Here is a 9,905-nt window from a genome sequence, read left to right on the forward strand (position 1 = left end):
CATCTCCAAGATATGGAGGTGGTGTCACTCTGTTATTTCGGAAAGTCTTGGATCTTATTAGAGGGACCGTCTTTCTGGATCCAGAAGATAAATTATGCCTACCTGATGTCATGTACACTTCTCCGGCTTTTTTTCTCTCCGTCATTTCTTTTCACTCTCTTTCTGCCTTCTTCTTCGCCTTATCTCCCTTTTCTCTCTCCATTTTCATTCTCTTGTCTTCATCTAATCACGTGAAAGCTTTTAAATTACGTTCCCTTTAACTCAGACCATGGACGCTTCTGTCACACTCTTTTATCCAATCACGTGAAAGCGTTACCGACGTACTATGTATCGTAAGGAAAAGCAAAACTATTATAAGATTTTTTACAAACTTTATCTTCCTTTTTTCGTTGTATTGTAATGTTTCTTAATTCCTGTTTCTGTCCCAGCTCTTCAATTTCATGTTTTCTATCCCATTCCTTATTCCTCCTGAATGTAGTATATATATATATATATATATATATATATATATGTATGTCTTAGTGTTTGTTGTATACGCATGCGTGCTCGAACAGGTTTAGGGTGGATATATGGAGATATATGTAGTATATATATATATATATATATATATATATATATATATATATATATATACACGCATAAATATAAATACATGTGTGTGTGGAATTGTATATGTATGTATATTGTAAATATATATATATATATATATATATATATATATATATATATATATATGAAAGAAGGTTTGAAAATGCACCCATTTCCAAAAAATACTCATTCACCCAACCGGCCTCACCTTCCAGGACTTGGAGCTACGTAATTTATACTGATAAATTACGTAGGTCCAAGTCCTGGAAGGTGAGGCCGGTTGGGTGAATGAGTATTTTTTGGAAATGGGTGCATTTTCAGACCTTCTTTCATATATATTTCCACTCGTACGGTATTCCACAACTTTACTTTATTATATATATATATATATATATATATATATATACACAGGTTGTCCCAAAAAGAAGTACTCACTCTTTAACGGACGATTACTAATATATTGTATTTTTTTGTTGTACGGGTTTACTTCGATGCAACAAATCCAAACAAATGGATTCGGAGGAGAGGTAGTGTTGAATTTCCTACACGTTCCCCGACCTCTCGCCAATGGATTTTTAAAACTTTTTATGGGGACATCTCAAAGATAAGGTTTACGCTGCAAAACCAGTGACAATTGATGATGTGATATATGAAATTCGAATACAATGTCTTGCAATTCCAAGTGAAATGTTTGGCAATGTTGCCGAATCCATTGTTGGACGTTACATAAAAATCACATCCATTCTTCGAGTTTCATATACAAAGTAAAATTTTATGTCACAGCAAATTATTTGTGAAAACATTTAAATAGGTTCCTAATACGTCGACGGCCGGATATACATGATTTTAATGCATTTCACACAATCATAGGATCTAACAAGTTGACTTTAGCGCTGCAAACAATAACCTCTAGTAATTTCCTTGCACCCATTTGAGAGAAGAAATGAAAATTTAAGAGAGTTCTTGCTACAAATTTATTGGCTAACATTTAGAAAATTAACATTACATAGATACTCATTTCATGATTCTTCTCTATTACAGCAGAATTTGAGATAAAGCAACGGCAAAACAGCTAGCAAGATATATACTTCTTTATATATCATTAAAATTCTTTAATAATCAGGAAGTTCACTGCTCAGATTCAGAATATTCGTTAGATTTTGCCAGTCCTGTAATGTGATAAAAAGATGATCAATAGAGTGTGTTTAGCAGAGGCATTTTTTTTATTCTTTGAAATAAACATGTAATTAGAAGCGTAATATTTAAGAAAAAGTATTTTAAAATGATTTCTGTGCGTGTTCTCGTGTTTTAACCCTCACCTCTTGAAAACCGTTGTTTGATTGATTACGTCCACATATCATTCGCTATTTGACACACGGCACCAATTGAATAAATACTGGGGTTGTTTTCATGTACAGAACCCTTAAGTGTGGTGCTTCAACATGACGGCAGTCCTACGAAAGGAACAAGCATTACTGTGCTAAAGTTGCTGTACAGTTCTTAAATATCACTCGCATTTTATATAGCATACTTAGTGTATATCGCACAAAGACTGTATTGGGTATTCAGCGATGTCATAAATACATAATAATCAAGAGTAAAATAGAGACATTTATGTTAAAATTGGAATAATTACCTAATTGTTAAAGTGGTTCCATCAGCTTAATTTTTCATCGGACGCGCTGAAACGAATATTTGATATATTAGGATTGATATTAATATCCTATATTCCAAGTTCATTAATTAGCTCCAAATATAATATTATCAATTGGAAATAAGTTGATTACATCTATGTGTTAAGTTTTTTAACTACATGAAACATAATGAGGAATTGATGCAGAGTTCTATCTATTTTCTTATCCCGTTTAAATTTTGTTTCTTTACATAATACTGATTAAATCGTGTCGTAATCTAAATTTTCTTATTGTGTTTGAAATTATTAAAAAATAAGAACTCTTAGCGGAATGTAGGTAACTCATTTGCTTCGAATAGACACAGAGAATATGATTGCTGCGCTCCTATTGCCAGTATAACATCTATTAGCTAACGTTTGTGTACTGAGTTAGAAACAAGAATTGCGCAGTCGATTTAATGGGAGACCAATATTACAATAATAAATGTTGATTCGAATTATGGGACAAAGCTTGTAGAATATGAATTTCAGTTTTGAAATACCATGATGCTAGTGGGCGCTACACGTGTTACTAGGTCCATTGTTTCGTGGAAGCTTTCTCTTGTAACAACTAATAACGATATACATTACAAAAAATGTCATGTTATGTATTACAAATATGAATTTCAGTTGAATGAGAGGGAAAGGTTAGTACGCTATCGTTTCACTGAATAAACTAATGTCTGATTTACAATTAATTACGCAGAAACAATGTAAATTAAAATAATTACCTTAGGTAGGCATTCAGAAGTATATAATCTGTGGAAATAGTAAGCACATTCTAACCGCACAGATACCAGACAATCATAATAATAAATCCAACGTCTGTAAGATAAATACAACAAAAGGATATTCGTTTCGGTTAAAAAGAAATCGTTTATCAAGAATCTTGCACACGAAATACACATACGAAGTTTATCAACATCATTGTCGAGAAATGGTAGAACCTTACTTCTCGGACTACGAGAGCCTACCATACATCCGGTTCTTATATCGGTGCTTGGCAATGCTTACTATTACCCGAATATAAAGCATATACTGATTTACATCGAATTGAATGCTTTTGGAGCCCAAAAGTCCTCTGTTTCACGTGCAATTCTTTAATGATTGGTTTAATTTGTAGACTTGAACACTTTCTATATTTGTCAGAACACTTTTATTGATTGCATAGCTACTGACATAACAAAAACAACGTGAAACAGATGGTACATTAGATAAAGTAATTTAGAATAATTTCTAAAGGCTATGATTTAATAGGTATTAATCATAACTATAATTATCCGCTCATAATGTTCGTTATTTAAATAACTTCGAAAATTCAAAGCCATTCCTATATTTAAGCATTCGGTGACCGAAAGGATTTTCGAACCAACGGAACACATAGATTTACGAACTGTATAGTTAAATTGCTTTCTCGAGCGGGCAGCGTTCCTCGGTAGCACCGGCAGGCCAAGTATTTCTGGTATTTATCCGAAGGCCCAATCCTGAAAGTTCTCTGAAGCGTACCGGTTAGTTCATCCTCGTCGACGCCTAAGGTTTCTCCATGAACGTCGTCGCACTTCCCATCCACTACTCCCTTATGAAACGCTAGAGTAGAACTACCAACGACTGTATTGCCCACCTGGCGGAGAATTGTAAGGACGGCACTCGAGGTGCCAAGTGCCCCTCCTCTGTCTACACCTAATCCAAGACTGCATCTCAATCAAAGAGACGTGGAAAAATAAGTGACAAACGAGGACCACTCCTACTCATCGCTAAGGAAACGCTGAAGATGCCGCAAACATAGCGCATGTCTGCGCATCAGCCTCCAGATGGAGCACCTAATCAGTGGAATGCTCCCCTTCCACAGAAAGCGGAAGAGTAAGCGCACTAGCTTGGTCAACCAACAAACGGTCAAGGGAAGGCGGTGAAGCGGTAATAGATGACGTATGCGATGTACGCATTCGCCACCTCGGCTCAAGCATTCAAGGACAACATCCATTTCTGGGTGAGGTTGGCTGCGCTGGTCATCACCTGGTCCCAGTTTTACTCTCCCTGTTTTTCGAGATCGACTCATACCTCGAGCATTTTAACCGGGCTGTCTGTTCAGCGCATCACGACGCAGTTGGATGCATTGGCCTTGCCTCTACAGATGCCGAGTGGCAAACCCACTGACTTTTCAACGTTAATTTTTGCTGCTGTCCCCGCTACATATTCTTTTAATGTGTCGCCAATTAGGTCTATATGCCTGGGGTTCGACACTGTGTTGGTGACATTCTAGATCATACGGGACACCCCTCAAAGCCTCCAGCAACCACAGTGTAGCTCAAGTGTTAGTACATACAGACGGACCGATCACAAAAAGCTTAATGGTTCCGACAGGTGACCATTCACCTGAACAACCGAGAAGATATCGCTGTACGAAGCAGGGATACAACCACGGAAAACTGGACCGAAACCGGCTGCCCCGAGGAAAGCTGTCAAGTTTTGATGGTCTACCCTATGAAAGCATTACGTTGATTTGCAGCTCGTGGTAGTACTCCGGCTGGTGTCGTTGTTGTTGATGCTGGTGGTGCCCTGGTGGCAGCTGGAGGTAGCGGCGCTCTCAGTGCTGCTGGAGGTGATGATGTTGGTGTTTGGGTGGCCACTGCTGCAGCTGCTGTTGCTGCTGCTGCACTGCAGGTCCCCCGGTTCTGGTGTCGGCAGAAGAACAGGTCACATCTTCTTCTTAGGGCAGAAGACCCTGAGTAGGTCTTAGTCACAACAAATAGCATCTTGGCTTTCTGCCCTCCACACAGAAGAGCATTTTGCTGCCGTCAGGCACGTTTATCGAATCGGGGATGGAGTTTATTGAACTCTTGCTCAATTCAATCAAGGAGCTCTATCTTCTGACCACATCAATTGTGTTGTTGCAACTTGTGCACCTCCAGTATTGTCGCGGTGTCCTCTATATCAAAGAGGACAGCTGCCACCAGCCAACAGACATTTATTTCAGGAGGCACATCCACAAGCCGACAAAGATGTGTCTGCTCGACTAGCAATTCCTCCATTTAGTAGGGGCACAGTGGAATTATGCCTTGGCTCGTACTTCGCTGGAAAGCACACTTCCACAGTGCCGAAATGCTTTTCTTTTTGTCGCATATGTTTTGTTGGGCCAAACTGCTTTTAGTGCCATTTCCAACAGCTGTTGGGTGGCTCGTTCTACCATTTTCTTTCTTATAATTAAAATTCTGTTGATTACTGTTTTTCGATTGGTTTCATTTATGAATTCCTGAGATTTTATAAGAAAGGCATTATTTCCGCCCTTCCTTAGCAGGCACTTTGTATTATTTTTATCTCATTAGTTTTTAAATTTATTATTCTTCAGTTTGCTTCGTTGCCAAGGCGACACCGTTCGTGATTCTGATAATGCTGGTGGCACTGCTGGTGCCGACGGCTTTCATTTTTCTTCTTTTTCTTTTCTTCGTCCTTCTCCTGTGCAGAAACAATACGGGTGGTGAGAGCGTTGCAGTCCTCGTTTAATTGGCTGTTGAACCTCTCGCTCTCACACACTGGCTCAGTCCTCATTGTTGAATTTTTTTTAAACTTTCACAATTTACATAGAAAATATTCGGAGAAAAGTGGTTATTTAGCCGCCAAAAAGGGGACTCTTTTGAACAAAAACTAGCTCTCTATTCGGGCAGCCAGCCAGTAACAAGAATTAAACAAGTAAACAAAAGTTCGACTATTTGTGACAACGAAATTTCAAACAAATTCGGGAGCTCTAAAACGTGCGACGTACCGCGAACAACAACAATAACAACAACAATAATAATAATAATAATAATAATAATAATAATAATAATACGTACACGCATTGTGCACTGAAATATAGAGATGGTTGGTTAGCACTGACTCTATCCGTGCAAAATCCCATGGCCATGCCTTCACACACGTTTAGAGCTGCAGCATCTAAAAGATTTTTGATTTATTTATTAACAATTAGTGATGCATATACAGGGTGTATAATAGTTATATTTCATAAAGAATGCTAAATAAAAGACAAAAATGCTGAAGTGTTAATATAGAGCTAAATTCGGATTCCCATTCTCTCAGTAGGCAATTATAACATGTATTTTATGAATGATATCACTGTTGTTCTGATTCCGTTATAACTTCACATGTGACGATGTCGTACGATTATTTGGTGATTCTTCATTACAAAATATTTGGAAGGTGAACATTTTTATAATTTTGTCATATTCTTTTATTCTTTTATTCGTTTATTTCTTTTAATCATTTGACTGCGGCCATGCTGGTGCACCGGCTTTAGTGGTAGAAATCGACAACAGGGCTTATTCTTGGTAAGACTAGTACTTATCCTATAGGTCTCTATTGCAAAACCGCTATGTTACGGAGATGTAAACACACTAACAACGGTTGTCAAGCGATTGTGGGGGACAAATACAAACACACTCACACGCTCACACACACACACACACACACACACACACACACACATAAACACACAAACACACACACACACACACACAAACACACAAACACCCCCCCCCCACACACACAAACACACAACCCCCCACACACACACACGCACGCACAAGGCTTTCGTCGGCCCGAGGTTATAGGAGAAGACACTTGTCCAAGATGCCACGCAGTGGGAATGAACCCGAAACCATGTGGTCGGTAAGCAAGCTACTTACCACACAATACTTGTATTATGTTGTGTTGTATGATTCGACATTTAAAACCTTGTGCTGAAACTGATATCGTTGTGTTTTGAACTGGTAGTACGGGAGACGTTCGCCACACTATCCCGAAATACAAGATATAAATATATATATATATATATATATATATATATATATATATATATATATATATATATATACAACAGAGTGGACTGTGGGAAGCGAAAAATTCCTCACATCGGGCTAACATAAGTAACCCCAGATTCCAAGATTTCTCCAAAGCATCCTAGCTGTCCACAATAACAATTTTCTGGTGATGTACATAACTGGGCTTTATGCTTATTTGTTATATCTATTATCACATATCTATAGGGAGAGTCTCTAATGAACCTACATCTACTGGGGTAAATTTTACCCGCACTTTTCATAAGCACTGCCATAGCTAGTTCCTCTACTTTGCCATTTTTTCTACACCTTTCATTGATTTTTTTTATCTGTCGTTTTCTATTCTATTTCTCTACTACTACCACTAAATCTAGCTTCTATTACGCCGTTAGTCTAAATGTTAAAGTCCCACAATATCTTATATTTCTTGCTTTTTAGTACTTTACTAGGTTCATGTTCATATCATCAGTATGTTCAAATCTTAGCTTTCGACATAAGTTTCTGTTGATTACTCTTCCTCGTTTGTCATATCTTTCTTTGTATTCTTTCTGTGTCAGCTTCCTACGTTCACCTACTATATGAGTAACGCTTTCCTCTTTCGATGTACAACCTATATTGGGAATCTATTTGTTTTTGTCTATCTTGGCTTTTATCCAATTCGTCCTTAATGCTTCATCCTTACTGTATCACTTTCCCACCTTCATTTATGCAAATATAACAATGTCTCACTAATATTAGTTGATGCAACAATCTTTTGGGCTTTAGTATGCAAAGATTTTCCATTCCAGTCAGATACATTTTGTTCTTTTTACGGTATCTTACTTCATTTGGATATTCCTATGTCTTGCTGTGACTCTACCAACTATTAGCAAACTTTCTTTTCTTATACCTACATGGGCGTCTTTATCTATTCTAGCTAACTCCACGCAGTCTTCTGCTGATATTAACCCTCTTCCGCCTTCCTTTCTATGTAAGAGTAAACTTACGAATTCTGCCCTAGGGTGGATTCTTCCATTCATATTGAATTCCTTCCTAGTTCTTCACTTTAGCATTCCTAACTCAGTTTTTGTCCAATCTACAAAAGCTGTTGAGTATCTACGAAACGATGCTACATAAATATTTACAGCATTCATTAGACTCGAACCTTTTTGATTTGACTTCATTAGCTTCCTCACCTTTTTCATATACTCATTAATTTTCATTACTAAAGATTCTAATACTCCTAGATACTTATAACACTCCCGTTTCCTCCAAGGGTTTCCTCCTGGCCAACCGGTGATTGGATGCCTTCCCTATTGACTTCCTTTCGCATGACTAATATTGCACACATCTCTATTCCATCTCTATATCTTTGTTGAAAAATCTAACAGTCTGTATTAAGTAATCTAGCTCCTTTTCATTCCTGCTAAAACATTTTCATCATCCATGTAGACCAAATGGTTAAGTTTCACTTACTATTTCTGATTTTATATACTGCCTTTGCATTCGTCAATACTAAACTAAATGGTATCAAAAATAAGACAAGTATTAAAAGTTTCATTTGATAATTCATATCTTGATATTAACTTTCCCTAAGACTATAACATCTGAGTAGAAATCCACTTTGCATTTCTTCATGCTAAAGATAATTAATTTGCTCATTTTGTCTTTAATACTCAATATAATTAAACATTCTGTTACCCATGAGTGTGAGATCATACCATGTGTCTTCATATAATATATCCCTGCGATAGTCACATCTTATTTTGTAGATTTTACTTAATTTAGAACTGTTTGTCATGCATCCCACTAGCCTTTTTAAGGAAACACCTTTCTGTTCTTATGGTGGTAAATTCTGATAGTAAAGGCGTTCTGAAAGCATTCGTGACCAGAGATGCACATGTCGTCAGCCATTAAGGGACATGCTCAACACGTATATATATATATATATATATATATATATATATATATATATATATATATATATATATATATATATGTATATATATGTATATAATGTAAATTCATTTCTATGTAATCATTTAATATAAAAATAAAGCTAAGGATAAAGCTTCAATAGTTACACATTAGATGTAAATAATATGAAGAACAGAAAAAAAAAAATTATTTCAATATTGCAACTTACCTGCAAAGAGAAGAAAAACGAAGAATAAAGTTTTCATGTCTTTTCTTTTATGCGTTAAAATAAACGAATGGCGCTATAGCAATCAACAATGTTGTATTGTTAGATGTAATGAGATACAGTGTAACATATGCGGGGCAACAGTAAGTCTTTCATATCGAATTATAGAGCGACAATAGTTCTTTCGTCTGAATATTTAATTGTTGAATAACGATTTATACATGGATAGAGAAATAAAAACTTACAGCTGAATATTTATTTCCCTCTTTAAATAATTTTATAACCTTTCGTCTGATTATTTAATTGTCAAATAACGATTTATACATGGATAGAGAAATAAAATCTTACAGTTGAATATTTATTCCCTCTTTAGATAATTATATAACCTATAGTCAATAAACTGAAGAATAATAACTTTTTCGCTTTCCCTTCCACTAGTCACGTGAAAGCGTTAACATTACGTTTCCTTTACCTCATGACATGGACGCTTCTGTCGGTATGTTCTTCTCCAATCCCATGAAAGCGTTACCTACATACTCGGTAACGTAAGGGCAAAGAGAATTATTATTAAAAAAGAGAATTTTTATAACAAAGAAAAAAAAATGGCAATATTGAAGATAAACAGCTGTAAATGACGGTCTGACCATCAGTCAAACAATTGCGAAATAGTAATTGAAGTAGACAATGCATA

At 36.4% G+C, this 9,905-nt stretch overlaps 1 long non-coding RNA gene across 1 annotated transcript; it reads right to left on the minus strand.

Moving 5' to 3' along the window:
• Positions 1-1,548: 1,548 nt before the first annotated feature.
• Positions 1,549-9,427, minus strand: LOC149132073 (uncharacterized). Its single transcript, XR_016245066.1, has 5 exons — positions 9,218-9,427; positions 6,091-6,190; positions 2,992-3,085; positions 2,225-2,270; positions 1,549-1,757 (listed from the first exon to the last, which is right to left on the minus strand). It is a non-coding gene; the product is annotated as an uncharacterized LOC149132073 (long non-coding RNA).
• Positions 9,428-9,905: the final 478 nt, after the last annotated feature.

The sequence above is a fragment of the Octopus bimaculoides genome, chromosome 18 (genome assembly GCF_046866305.1).
Source record: "Octopus bimaculoides isolate indiv1 chromosome 18, ASM4686630v1, whole genome shotgun sequence".
Classification (NCBI taxonomy): domain Eukaryota; kingdom Metazoa; phylum Mollusca; class Cephalopoda; order Octopoda; family Octopodidae; genus Octopus; species Octopus bimaculoides.